Below are 15,286 nucleotides of genomic sequence, written 5' to 3' on the forward strand. Positions count from 1 at the left end.
TATGCAGACTGAGGAGGAGGAAGACATGACGACCACAAGGAATCAAGGACATATTACCTTGCTACAGAGAAACAAAGAAAACAAAGAATGTCTAATAAAAAAAAAAAATTGTTGAATTACATTTTTATCAGGAAAAACAGCCATAATCTACAAATTGATACACTTTTCAGCTATTCCAGTTAGCCTATGTTTGCCCCGTGAAATATTGCAAGACACTCCAGACATAAGCCACAATGCAAAAAGTAAAAAACATAGACTCTGAGAAAGTAGAATTAAGAGGTTTTGAAAATGACAGCTGCTTGTCCTAATAAGAACACAATGTGAATGTTCATTTACCATTTATAGAAACTGAAACACCTGGCAAATGAAAAACAACTTGAGATATATACAAATAGTTACAGGCACTGAAATTATTTCTCAAAGTAAGGCAGTATGATGATCATCTTAAAGACTACAAAATTAACAGTTTGCCAAAAAGGATGAGGGTAAATCTGAGGAACAATAGGTATTGGCAGCTGAAGACAAATATATGATTTATGTATACGCAAACTTTATTTGGGAAGGGTATGTTATATGCCAGAATGTCATAAATGACAAAGCACAGAGGTCTAAATTTGCTGAGAGCATGCCATTTAATTGTAGGGAGTAAGACTACAAGGTACGTTGTTTCAACACTGTGAGTCTATAGGGATTAATCTCAAAATCTGGTTTTGCATGTTTTTCCTTCTATAAAGCCATTATCAGAATGCTGGGGACAAAAAAAAAAAGCAGATTCAGTCCTCTTTATAGTAAAACATAAAGTTTTAAGGAAAAAACATTTCCTTTTGCAGCTTCTCTGCAGTGTGATGAGCATTTTAAACAAGCACCAAAAAGCAAAAAGGGAAAAACATCCAGACACACATGAAATTAAGCCTTGGATGAGTAGTTTCAGATGTCATTATTAATGATGAGAAAAACAAAAAGAAGAAAAAAATAAGACTCAAGCCTGGAATCTGAAACATCCACTGAATGTAATTTATGTTTATCAAAATCCAAATTTACCATAAAGAGAATTTTGCTGACTAATTGTTGGGAAAAAAACGTCCATGGACTCCGGCAGCGGGAGAAATTGCAGTCCAAGCCAATGTGGTTGATAAAAGCAAGCTCCGTTTATTAGCAATCCCGAGGCACTTATATAATATACCAGCTTGTTAACTCTTAAGTGGCTTAAAACTTATCAAAGCGCATTTCTACTTCTACATAATTGGACTACATTGGCAAGCTTCTACAGTTATGATTAAAAGAATTCAGAGTTCAGCCTCCCTTCTCTCTCGGTTAGCACATCTTACCAGCACAGCTGCATCGCTTCAAAACTCCCTTTTTGTTTCCGAGGCCTGTTTCTCACACAGGGATTTTTCTCATGCAGACAGTTTTTCTCACACAGGCCTTTTGCTTGCAGGGTCTTGCTTGTACAGTTCTTTTATTGATCCCATAATTCTATCAATGATCCATGCCCCTGATCCTCTAACTATATCCCAACAACTAATAGCACTAAGAAAGATATTTTCATATGCTTTTGGGATCCTACATTGAACTAAGAATATCTTTTAGCAATTTAATGAAAAACATTGTTTTATGCAAAAAAAATTAATGCAGGCACATTTTCTGTCTTCATTACAGAGGGAATTTGAATTATGACTTTTGGGTTACTAAAAAGAAATAAATATTATGTAAGCAATCTTTTTACAAATAAAAGAATTCCAATAAAAAAAAATATTCTAGTTTAGATTCTCTAGAACAACTTTGAAAATCTAAAAGGGAAAATATGTGTCAGTAGTTACAGATCAAATTTTCTCTTGTTTTTGGATAGCAATGACCCTACCATACTGCCAATATATTGAAGCAAAAGTCTTACATGAAAAATGCAATAGAAAATACATAGATGAAGAAATTAACTGTCTTAACATTTCAGGAAAATCAGAATTGATTCTAGAGGGAGCACAATTGTTAAAAGAATTATATTTATTTAGAAAGGTACTGACTTCAGCAGAAGTTGATTTGAAACAGAAATTAACATTCTGAGTACAAGGAAGATAAACAGGAGGTAGGTGAAAATGAAAGAAATTATCCAAATCAGGAAATTAATTAGAAAATGAGACATTAATGATTTCCCCTCTAGTAGATAATCAGCTGTTACAGTGACACCTGCAAGAATAAAGTATGATGGGAACTAAATCTAACAAACATGTCTTCCACATAGTCCTATTTCATATTTTGTTTGTGAGACATGCTCGTTATTTGATGCTTATGTGCATCTTTACTTAGTCCTACAGAAAATAAATATTTGCAGGAAGAGAAATCTGTGAATGTAATTAAAAATATGAAGCTTCTTAAATATCAAAAGGTACAGAGCAGGAAATTGATGTCAACCGCTCTCAGTTTTTGTTATTTGCTCTTGACTCCACTGGAAGGGCAAGTGAAAAAAAAAAAAAGAGTACAAATCCCAACTTGCACTGTATGTATCTTTGGGAAAATTAGTATCACTTGATATTGTTTAGAATGCATTTTACTTTTCTTTTAAATTTTTTCAGTGCTTCTTTTGCTTTTAATTTTACTTTGGTATTGAAGTAAGTTTTCTGTGTTTCAACACATCATCAGAGAATATAAAACAGTTACTCTAAAAAGCACAGCTGAATGTAAACCTTTTATTTACTTAGGCATCGTACCGAAGTAAAATACACAGCTATTTCATTTTAATAGTTGACATTTAACATGTACTTTATCAGGCTGCAGTCACCAGTGAGTGCCCAAGAGTAACCGCAAAATCAATTTCTTTTGATTGTTTAACTTTTAAAATAATTTTTGTACAACATTTCCAAGTAATGAAAGACATTGAAACTTTCATAGAGTTTTGAGGCTGAAGGCGCCTCCCTTTAGTGACTCAAGGACAACTGTACAGCCACTGTTTTGCAGGATTCCAAACCTGAAGGTTCTCCCACATCTCCTTACCTCAATAATGAGAGGTGTCATTTGAGTCTTCCCCCTATACTTTCTTGCTGCTGGAAACATTAATACCAGCTGAGTACTTGAGGATACAAATAATCTGATAAGATCCAGTAAAACCATGAATATGTCTAAAGTATTGTGTAAACCATTATTGTCTTCCATGCTTTATTTTGACTGGAAATAAGGTTATTAAATACCATAAACATGTACTTAAAATCCAATACCACACTGCATCTCTTACTGAAGGAATTTTCCTTGGGAATACAATTTAAGAGTTTGCTCTGTCCAGGTCTGACTGCAAAAAGTCATTCATAGGAAAAGTAAAATGCATCAGGAAAACAGGAACAGAAAATGTCAGCAGTCACATCACAACACTGGTCAAGTTGGATAAATACCCTCCCATTATCAGCTTATTCAGGTCTTCAAACTACAGCTTAAACTGTTCATAGCACTGAATCACAGTCATTCTTCAACCTATTCCACTGCTGGGTCATCCTTAAAGTAATTAAAAAAAAAAAAGTTAAGTGGAATTCCTTTTATTTTAATTTATGCCTAGCTATGCCTGCAGGATATCAGTGAGAAGAGCTGGACTTCCTGTTCCTTCCTCCCTTCATGTATTTATGTATTATACACACTGATATCCTGCTCCTTCCATACCCTATTTTTCTGCAGGCTGATCAGTTCCAGCTCTCTCAGCCTCTCCGAGTTTGACAGATGCTCCTGGCCCTTAATTTTTTATGCCCTATTATGGCTTTGCTCCAATATGTCCATATCTTGTGCTGGGGAGATGAGAACTGAACCCCGTATTCCAGACGTGTTTCAGAAGTGCTGAGTACTCCCTTCAGCCTCCTGGCAAAACCCTTCTAAAGGCTGCTCAGCACACTGCTGGCTGCCTTCAACATGGGGACAAAAATTCTTAGTTTATGTACAAGTAGAGACCCTCAGTTTTGTCATAGTCGTGTGTTCAAGACTTTTTCACGATGATGGTTGATAACAACAAAAAGAATTCTAATTCAACTACAATGAAATACTCTGGGAACTTGAACCCAAAGCATGATGCTACACTAGATGACCAGGTTTTTAATCTATTGTTGATGAAATTGAAGTCTTATAAACATTGATGTTTATAAGATGATGTCTTATAAACATCCATAAATGTTAGCCTTGCCCATCTCTCTCTTCTTTTAAATGTAAACTGTAATTTAATCCATTACAATTTTTGTAGAAGAGGCTATTGAGCAAAAACCACTGTATGCAATTTCAAAATATAGTCCTCAAATACAAAAGAATATTTTTTACTTTTTAGGATGTCTTCGTCTGTCCAAAAAATTACTATAGAGTCTCAGATTGTAACTAGAAAATGGATGATGATTTTTACTTTTTTCTCTCAGTTGAAAAAATGACTCATTTCCAATCCTATCTATGATGCTCATTTTGTCTGATACAGAGAGTTAAAAAAAAAGGTTTATATTTGTTAATTTTTTTTCCTTCCAGATAGAATCTCCTACATTTTATAGTCATAAATTTGGCAGTACTATTAAGCTGAGTGATTTCTTTAAAACCTACTTAAAAGTTGTTTTTAATAATCCCTCTTGTTATTGTGTTGATATCCTGATATTCATTAAAATTCACAAAATGTTCATTCAATTACCAGAAACAGAGAAACAGAGAGAAAAATTCGCATCAAATTCATGCTATCCTCAAACACATGCTCACTGTTAAGCAGAAAAAGTTCACATTGAGAAAGAACTTAAGAGTAGTGGAAATCAAGACAATTAGAGAGGTAAGTAGTAAAAATTAAAATAGCGAAATACTACTGATATATACAAATTTTAATTTTCTATTTTCCTATTCTGATCTTGTAAATAAACCTGATAATAAACCTGATACTCTGAACTGGAAGTCTAAGAAAAGTAAATAATCTGCTTAGATTTGCATCACTACAGAAAATATTAAACTCAGATTTTTCGAGTTATAAACTAAAAAGACTATATAAATTAGACATGTTCCTGCTTTGATCTGTATTTTGTAACAAACCCCTCATAAGTTCCTTACAAGAAATGTAAATGACTACTTTTTTTGTTCCTTTTCCTCTTAAAGCCATGTCTTTTTCAGCCATACCATATTTGATGAGTAGACTATCAACAATATTTAAATTCTGTTCCTCAAGAAGATGGAAAGAATAATCAGGATTTCTATCCATGTAACTAAATACCTTTGCTCTTATTCCTAAAAAATTTCAAAGACTAAGTGATCTGGCTATATCTGGTCATGCAGATGCCAAATTCCTGCATCTTTTTCTGATTAAAATGAAGATTTATGACTAATTTTAAAATTGTTTCACAGTTCAATAAAGCCCTCAAAAAAACAACGACATAAAACCCCCTTTAAAATCTATTAGTATATGTAAATTAGTCTTTTAGAGTGCATCTGATGTACATATTAATTGTTGTTTCAAAGACACTTTCTTTAAAGTGCATAGTACTGTGATTTTTGGGGGGTACTAATTTGAAATCAAGACAGCTAGGGAGGTAAGTAGTAAAAAATTTAAATAGTGAAATACTACTGATATATACAAATTTTAATTTTCTACTTTCCTATTCTGGTCTTGTAAATAAACCTGATTAAATAGAAAACTAAATCTGCATGAATACTACAAGGTAACATAAAAAAGGAATTAATAATGATTTGAGAAAAAAAATAAGTGTGTCTTTTCACTTTATATCTTCTTGAAAGCCTATGTCTTTCCACTGTTCTGTCAGAAATTTGTATCACACAACAGATGAAGAGACTACACACAACCACTCAGCAGTTTTATCAGGAAAAAGGGGTTCCAGGGCCATTCTTTAATTCCAGTGCTTGGGAATCCAGACAAAAGCAAATAGGGAAAAAAAATGCTAAATAGTACTAATGACTTAGTATACTATGAAAATAATGCTTATAATCAAAGTCAATGTTTGTCATTTGACAGGAAAAGAGCTTTTAGTTGTCTCAATGGGTTCTGATCACATTTTGTCTCAGGAGGATGTACTAATTATGTATTTTACCACCATTCATTTGAGTGAGGAAAGAATTTATCTAAATTGCTATTTGTATTTCCGTCTCTGGCCTTCCAAATAACTTGCAATGGCATGTGATGTTGCTAGACATTCCTCTTTTGAACAGCTTCAAGGCAAAGGTTATATCTGCTGCATAAAACTTGCTGTCATCTCTAGAGCACTCAGCAGTTTAGGCTTCACATGTGTTTATTTTTACAGGCTCTGTTGTTGCTGCACTCCTCTCTCTGCAGTGCAGCAGCTGTACCCTGGGGTTCAGCCAGCTTTATACTACAGAACCTCTGCCCGGCTCCTTTTGAGGACAAATATGTTATAAATACTTAAAACTTGTGTTTCTCCCATTTTCTACTTCACATACCTTTTCTGCAACACTTGAATCAAAGAACGTGAGAAACTGTTTCAGTGCCTTTTTATGAAAATAGGTTACTGCTTCTCTCTTCAGCTGCACCGTTCTGTCAATCAACATCAATATATTTATCAATAAATTCTTGTGTCAGTACTGTCCCATCAAGAACAGGCATACTGTGAGAAATCTAATCCAACTGAAGTGAACCAAGAAAAGGATACGCTATATCTTGAAACTACACAATATATTCAAAAGGCTTTGAAAATCCCTCAGTTTTGCTAAACTCCTGAAGCAAGTTCTGTGAGAGAGTATGAAGTGAAAGATGTTTCCTGTGTTCACAGTTACTAAAAGAATTAATTCAAAAGTAAAAATGTGCAAGTGAAGTGCAACTGTAATTCAGAGAGAGATGATAAGTTCCACTGCCATATTAAAGCAAATTAAACTGCATAGTTCACACAAGCCTACATTTAATATTACCCCCAGAAGAGGTTGCATGGTGTTAATCAAATATGTAAGTCAGATTTTTATTAAATGGGTTTTGCTGTAAAATCTGTAAGAGACCTATAACTGACTTACTTTTTGCTTACTGAAAAGAACATGATGAAGTACTGACTCCTGAATTTGTGGAGTCTATGATTTCTACAATTCAGTAATCTGGAGGGGTCCTATGTATAAGAGGATGCCTAGGAGATAGGTCATTGTCAGAGACTGAAATATTATACTTTATGACTTAAACATTTTCTTAAAGGACTTTTAAAACTGTATTGCAAAAGCTGCAGAGAAGACTACCACAGCCTGAATGGGGCCCTGACTGAGGCCTGACACTGCTCGCTGATGAAGAGAAGATAAAGTAACAACTCAGGGCTGGGGACATTCACTGAGCACAGGCTTAACACCTCCAGGATGAGGACCACAGCCCCAGGGCTATCAGCTGCCAGGCTCGAACAGACCCTCGAACCAAGGCGTGGAGGGAGGAGAGGCTCTGGGTATCTGGGAAAAGCCTGTGGTCAGAGGTGCCGTGACTGCCCATCCTCCACTGTGCAGAGGAGCCCAGCTGAGGGGTCCTCACCAGGGGGGAGGAAGCTTATCCACAGCAGAAGGGGGTGACATGGCCCATCACAGGCGCCCCCCGCCAAGGGGTCCCCAGACCCTGCACCAGAGCACCAGAGATGATGCAACACACACTCAGTGTTGCAAGGGACAGTGTCAAGCTGGCCCCTGCAAGAGAGACATGTGGGCGTTCCCACCTGGCCCAAAGTGTCTATTAATCCATGGGATTCTGTACTCTCCAGCGTGTGGTGTGGTAGCGTGGCCACAGCGGTGACGGGGGACCTTCACCACCAGAAGACCAGATGGAGGGGAGCAACGAGACGTTGTTGCTTCCACTTAACCCCTGTCACCTCTCCCTGTTCCCCCACCCCCCACGTACACTTCTTTTTCCATTTCTTTCTTTCTTTTCTCTTTCCTTCTCTTTGCCTCTCTACTAATAAATAAAATACATCAATTTTTTTGGCATCAACATCTAACCTCATTTGGTTTTAATCTCATTTCTGGGAATATTTTGAACCTTCTAAATTCCTTCTGGTTAATGTTCAGAGACTTAGCTTGCTTTGTTTTTCTGAGTTTAAACTGGATCGCAACAGTCATGAAAGTGTGTTTTGCTTCTAAGAGTTAGTATTTAATAAGATGGCCAGGAAAAGCTGGGCAACAAAAACTCATTTTAATGAAGATGTGATAGTTCAGGAAATGAAAACCTAATATGCTCCAGAACAGATAAATTAAATAAACCCATCCTGTTAGCTGACTTAGAATTCTGGATCTATGTATCTCACATCTTCTGGGCATTTATGACAATTGATTCTTTATATGTTCCTGAGGGAGAAGTTGAATTTAGCACAGGATCATTAGAAACATAGAGCAGCTGTATAGCAACAAAATTGTAGATGTGTTTATATGGTAATTCTTATAAGCATTTACTTTGAACTGAGAATGTGGACTTTTTTCTTTTTTTTTTTTCCTCTTGGAAAAGTGAAGGGGTATTTCTTTATTCTCGTTTATACAGAAGGATGCTCTTTTCAAATATCAAGTACCTCTTCCTTTTCAGGCTGAAGTACATCAGCATTGCTCTAGTGTTCATCATTCTCTCAGAGAAGCCATTAGGAAAACTTCAACATGCTGAAGTTTTTCTTCAACAACAACAACCACAACAAAACCCATTCACATTCTTTTTCTTAAAAAACCTGTGAACATTTCTAACTCTCCAGTTGTGGATCCTGACACTACTGTTACTTTTGAGGATGTGTACAAATTCTACAGTGCCTGGTCCTTTGATAATTTAACTCCAGTGAGGAATGTCAGCAGCACTCTGCCTTCTATGTCTATTATTTTAAGAGACAATCCTTTATATCCTCAAGGTCTTTTCATTACGGACTCTCTGCTATTCCCTCTTCCTGTACAAAAAATTGCCTGATAAAAATATGTGAACTATGCTCATCCAATAACTTCTCAAGAAACTTAAAAAACCTTAGTAAGTCTTACTATCCTAACCACACCTTAGAGACAGTCTTCAAAATTATTTTCAGTTTTCAGAGTATCTTTCCCTGCTGTGCTTTTCCACCTTTCTTTCTTTCCTCATACTGCTCGCACAGACATATATATTTTTTCAAGAATTCTTGTCAACATTGCCATGTCACACATTCTTCAGAAAAAAAGGATAGATTTCTATCACTACTTTTGCAACATTTGCCATTGAAACACATTAAAATGCATAAACTTTTTTCTACAAGAATAGAATGCTGAAGTGTGAGTTTATGCATTGCTACTGTCTCATCTCTGTCTCCTCTGAAAACTGGCACAATATTATTGCCTTATGTGTAAAGCACTGGGCAAACATTTAACAGGGCTCAATTCTAAGGCTGTTATTCTGATTCAATTTTAAGATGAATTCTCTACAGAATTATTTTTTTTTTCCTGAAAATACAGGAAATATTAAGTAATTTCAAAGATATACTGATGCCATGAAGATTTTTGCTTTTTCTTTTATACCCCTGTTATACCTTTTTACAGCTTCTGTATTCCTAGTGCTTTTTGCCTACATTCTTAGACTTGTTTGTTAAGCTAAGAGACTAAACATCTTAGAAGCTTCATAGCTAGGGATCAGTGTGCCCCAGACCCCAAGGTCCTCTCCAGAACATATTCTGTAAACCAAGATAGAACCATCCAGGGGAAGGTTCCTTGGGGAGGGGGGGCTCACTTGAACCTCTCAGTGGGGAATCTTTGATAGATATGCTAATTAGTAAAGCCTATAATGTTATACCCAATGTTGGGGGGACACACACACACACACACGACACACGGAAGAAGAGAGACACAGAGACACAGGGAAAGACTCAGTGGGGTACATCTTGATGCATATGACCTGGATGTGTACACCTAAGGATCCTTAAGAATAAATACCAAGGTAAAATCCCTTTTCCCCTTCTAACCATGTATGCCTCTTGATTTTAAGACCAGGAAAAGGCATCAATACAACCACAGAAATAGTTCAATATTCTTACAAGTATGTCATTATTTCTATCCTTCCCAACTTTAACAACATGTGGTTCTTTCACATGACACTTGAAGCACCATCTGCCTAACTATAATCAAATGATTGTAAACTGTCATTAGTGTAATACTATACACAATTCTCATCATCTCAATAGCACAAACTTTCACTTTCTTTCTGATTATTTTTCCCTTTCATTGTATAAATTGAAGGCAGAGAATTCTTTCATTGTTCTGAAATTAACTGCTCTCTCCCTCCCTCTTCCTCACTCAGTCTCTTGTTCCAGTAAAGAACTCATATCTTTCTAATGTGTGAAGGTTATTTTAGATTAAAAAAAAAAAAAAAATCTAACTTTAATTTCTAACAAGTTTTGATATTTTCAATAATCCTTGAAAAACAGTGTTCAAAGATAAAGTATTCTGGATTTTTTTAAGCAAAAATGAAAACACTTGGGTTTTTTTTCATCTCTGCTTATATGTTCAGACACTTTATACTTTTTTTACTTCCTTTGATTTCAGAAATAGGACTTTTTTTGTATTGTAGAGTGGGGAATATAAATCTTCTCATATGAAGTGCTTGCATATGTTTGAAAAATACAGACTTCAGTGGCATTGCATGGAGAGAACCTGGGAAAAAGCCTCCTGCTTGTTCTCTAAAATATACTGTACAGTAATTACAACACGATGGTAGGGCAGAGTAATGTTTATGTAATGTAATAAATAAATAAATAAACAACACTTGGGATGTTGTTGTATGCCTGCTTTATGTCATCAGCCATATGACATGTGTCTACAGTAAATGACCCAAAGCAGAAAGTAATTATTGCAGTAAAGGACAATAAGGAAGAGGAGTTTTGACTAGCCTAAACTGAGCTGCAAAAAAGCTGTTCTAGTGACACCAGCATAAAAATAGCTGTATGAACACTGGAGCATTAAAGCCAGTGAAAGGTTTTTAATGGTACAGAGATGCTATTTTTGTCAAAGGTATAGGGAGATAATACCATAAATTGGGAATAATACCATAAATTTGGAATAATACCGCAAATACTTGTGCTACCTCTTCATTTATGGTAAACAGCAACAGAATCCTTTCTCTAACAAGCTGTTTTCTGTAAGTTTAAATAGCAGAAATACTTCCAAAAATTATCTTGAACGATGCAGCTCTATTTCAAGAGATATACCCAAGAGAAACAATGGTGTATATTTTATAATATTAAAGTTTTCAATCCTGGTCTTCACAGGTTCTCAAGTAAATAGGAATTTTCCTAAAGAGATCAAAATGTTCCCATTTTTCCAATAATTCCCAGGATTCTGGAGGGAATTTTGCATCCAATACCTAGAAAATAAGAAGCTGTCTCATCTTGAAATCTAAGTAGAGAGCTGGGAGAAGGGCAAGAAATGCATGGTTTTTTTCTTTACAGTGAGACAAGAAAAAGGGAAATCATTAAGTTACCACTGGCAATAAAGAAAAGGGACTATTCTGTGCGACTGAGCATATATCAGACAAAGACATGCCCTTTCCCTCCCTAACAGACCAGGTTATCAGTCAGAGTGACTTAACAGCAATTTTTTATGGAGTCCTGCAGAATCACAATTTAGCAAAAGGAGATGCTCTTACAAGTGAACCTCATGCACTCTTTCCCCCATCCCCCCTGAAGCTTGCTAAGCTTTTTTTAGTGTTAAGACACTAACTGACTTTTTATCTCTAAACTTCAGGCAAAGTAGTAAATTCATGTTTTGCACTATATTCTGCTCAATGAATTCCAAATGACTGCATTGCCTCTTGCCCAGGGATCAGCTGCTTCACCCTAGAATAAAATGCACTTCAGCACTTTCAAATGCCCCTTTCCTACCAGTACCATCTCCATCAGAAGAGCCATGAAAAATAAACACAAGACACAATTGGCAGGCCAAGATTTTACCTTAACATCAATTATGTAAACTAAATGCCTACATGGATAAATAAGGGGTCTCAACAAATCACAAATGTAAAAATAAACCATACAAGAGATGGAAGCAGAGATGTGAGTTAGGATGACCATAAAGACATTGTCAAAGCTTGCAGGGATGAGGTTAGGAGAGACAGTGCGGCTCAGGGACTAATAAAGGGGACAATATCATTTAAGATTCTTATTCATGACCTGGAAGATGATCAAGTCTTTGGATGATCCAAAACTTCAGGGAGCTGTTCATACATCATGGTTGTGCTGCCATTCAGATGGGCAATTCAGCCCCTGCAGCCATACATACTGGAGAATAATAGGCTGGAAATCAGCCTTGAAGAAAATGACATTGGGATCCTGGAAGACTACAAATTTAACATGTTCCAGTGATGTCTCCACTAGCAAGAAGGTCAATAACATTCAGAGCTGTATTACAGGAATATTTGAAACATAAAGATTTTAGTTATAGGCTAGCTGTGTTGAAATTAGTTAGAATAAGAAGGAATTTGGGCCTGGCTAGAGATAATTAAAATAGTTAGGAGAGCTGGACCTGAAACAGTTTTCAAAATGTTAGTAATTGATTACTGAATAACTGATGATCTGTCATTTGTATGTTTGCTTAGCTGTGCTTAGAATGAGGAACAGAAACATTGATAAAGATGGTGTAGGGAACAAGGACAATTACCAATTTCCTCCCTCTGTGAGAACCTATCCAAAAGTCACACAAGAGATTTGGAGGTCACTAAAGTAACTAGGAGTTTTAAAGTTCAGAAATGCGAAAAAGGTCAAAACAAGGGAGATGAGCATACTTCATCTATCTGGGACCACTGACCTTCAAGACCACTGACTCAATTCAGAACACACACTGCGCATGCTTAATGACATTTAAGCTCATTTCCATACAAAGCGGAGAATGGGAGGTGTTAATGTTATGAATATGCATTTGTATTTTGGATATTCATAATTTTTGTAAATAAAAAGCTTTGTGTTTGTTTGTATTGGGGCCCTGCATCTTAGGGAGCTATCCCACGCAGTGCCTGGCACCAAATAAAACATGCACTTTCTAACTCTAAACTGTTAGAGAGTTTTTGTCCTTCTCAGTTGGATATCGATATTAGATCGATATTCATATTTTAATAGATCATATTGTCAGCAAGTCAAGTGGAGGTGACCATTCTGCTTTACTGGTGAGGTCACACTGAGAGTTCTGGGTCCATTCCTGGACTTCTCATTATGAAAAAAGACATGGACACACTGGAGCGTGTCTGGTAAGGGACCATAAAAATTATTAAAGGGCTGCAGAATCTGTCGTATGAGAGGCTGAAAGAGATGGGACTGCTCCTCCTGCGGAAGATGATCCTTGGAAGGCTGGGGAGTGAGAAGAAGGAAATAAGGAGATGATAATGCTATTGCTGTAATTTTGTTACTTGTTTTTCTGTTTTTCTCTTTTTGGGAATAAAACATAAAACCCAAACCAAACAAACCAAAGTAACAAAAAAAAAAAGCAAACCTGCACCATGGACGGCACCTTAATACCTTTAAGGTGATGCTCATTAGGAAAACAGAAGAAACATTTTACCAATTTTCATGAAGGAAAATAAATAAAAAATAAAACTGAAACAACATGCCCTTTGAAACTGTAAGGAAAGCTGAAAATAAAATAAAAAATTGTTTAAAAACCCAGAAAATTAAAAATAATCTCAGCAAACAAAGTATTTGTTTGCTACTGTCTCCAGTAAAATGATGAGGTAACACATACTGACAGTTCCAGAAGTGCACTTTCCCCTTCCACAAGATTAGCTTGCTGGACTCAGGGTCAGCTTGCTGATTAAAGTTGTTGCAAAAAGCCAGAACAAACCTCAACGGGGGCTCACCTCTGGTTTTTTTTGAGGTGTTTTTAAGCTGATGTCTCTTTTCCTGGCTCCCACCTGAAGTATCTGTCACAGAGCAATTAGAAGGGTCTGATCTGCAGAGCAAGGTGAGCCAGGCACAGAGAACCCCCTCACAGCCAGCAGGGCAGTGACCTCACCGACATGGACACAGTCCACAGTGCCCAAGCAAGGAGAACGGTTCTGACATAATATGCAGCATCAGCAATCACTCAGTAAGATCACAGTAAGAAAAAGTCAAGACTGAAAACTAAGTCAAGCCTACAGGATAGGATCAGGGAGGTATAAAAGCATTGGAAGTGCCAGAGCAGGCACAGTACAGCTTAAGGAGGTCCTGCAGGCAGGTCCCAAGCTAAGGTGGTGGAAGGGAACATCTGCTGAGGCTTTTTCCAGCTCTTCACAGCAGCTCTTTCTACTTGACAACCTGGAGGTCAGCTAAATTCCTAGAAGGAGGGAAGTGAACTCCAGGTCCTGACACATAACATAAGAATTCCCATTAATAGAATGATACTTCAGTCAAGGAAAGAACTCTCCTAGAAAATATATCATAACCTTCTGAGGGCGAAACATAGACAGTTGAGCAGAATTTGGTGAGACAGACTCAAAATCAAATAAAAGCAAGTTCATTTGTTTTCTTTGTTTCTGAGGAAGAAGTAGAAAAGTTCACATATTTTGCATTGGTCTTATTTTTTTATTTATTCCTTATTACTCATGTGGGTTAATTACTAGTCTGCCCTTCACTGCACAAGAGGAAGCATTTTTGTTTCTGATTACATCAAAATCTAAATCCATCATAACTGATTAGGGTTTAGGTCCTGAAGAGACTTCTAGGCAGCCTAGAAACTCTACTAAATTTCAATCAATTTTGTTGATGGGCAGTTTTTAATCTTGTGCTGCATATTCCTGATTATGTAAAAATAGATATTTTTGACAATAAATTTACATCATGACTAATTAAGATTGAAAATTAGTCTATTAATCAAAATCCTGTTAACCTTCTTCTCACTGCTATTAATTGTAATCCAGGTTCAATGACAGCAGTCACTGGATGTGGTTTAGAAATATTTGCAATATTACATTTGTAAGTTTCTCAGTATTAAGTACATTTTAAAAAAGTATTTGCAAATATATTGAAATAGATTGTCATCTCACCTGTTAGGTCATTTCTACTCTATTTGACAGGCAGTTCTATTTAAAAGACTACTGGGACGTTACATTTGTTTGGGGGTTTTTTTCTGTTTTTTGATTTGGTTTGGGTTTTTTGTGGATTTCATTTGTTTTAATTTTTGGGTTTTTTTGCCAGTAAACTTCCAAGGAAAACTTAAACTGCCTTAAATCAGAAAGATTATAAATATGACTCCAAGAAGTAATAAAGTGATTACTTGCAATGAAGCATGACTGACGATGAGTTTCTCCTGTATTTGGTTACAGCCTTCTCTGCTACATAGGACACATCATTTCCTGCAGTAGGAAATGCACTGGGACACTGGGTACATTATCTTTTGCTTCACTACAAATGTG

Source organism: Corvus kubaryi, unplaced genomic scaffold (assembly GCF_017639235.1).
Source record: "Corvus kubaryi isolate FWS band 111438036 unplaced genomic scaffold, C.kubaryi_AGA036_p1.0 68, whole genome shotgun sequence".
In the NCBI taxonomy this organism is placed as follows: Eukaryota; Metazoa; Chordata; class Aves; order Passeriformes; family Corvidae; genus Corvus; species Corvus kubaryi.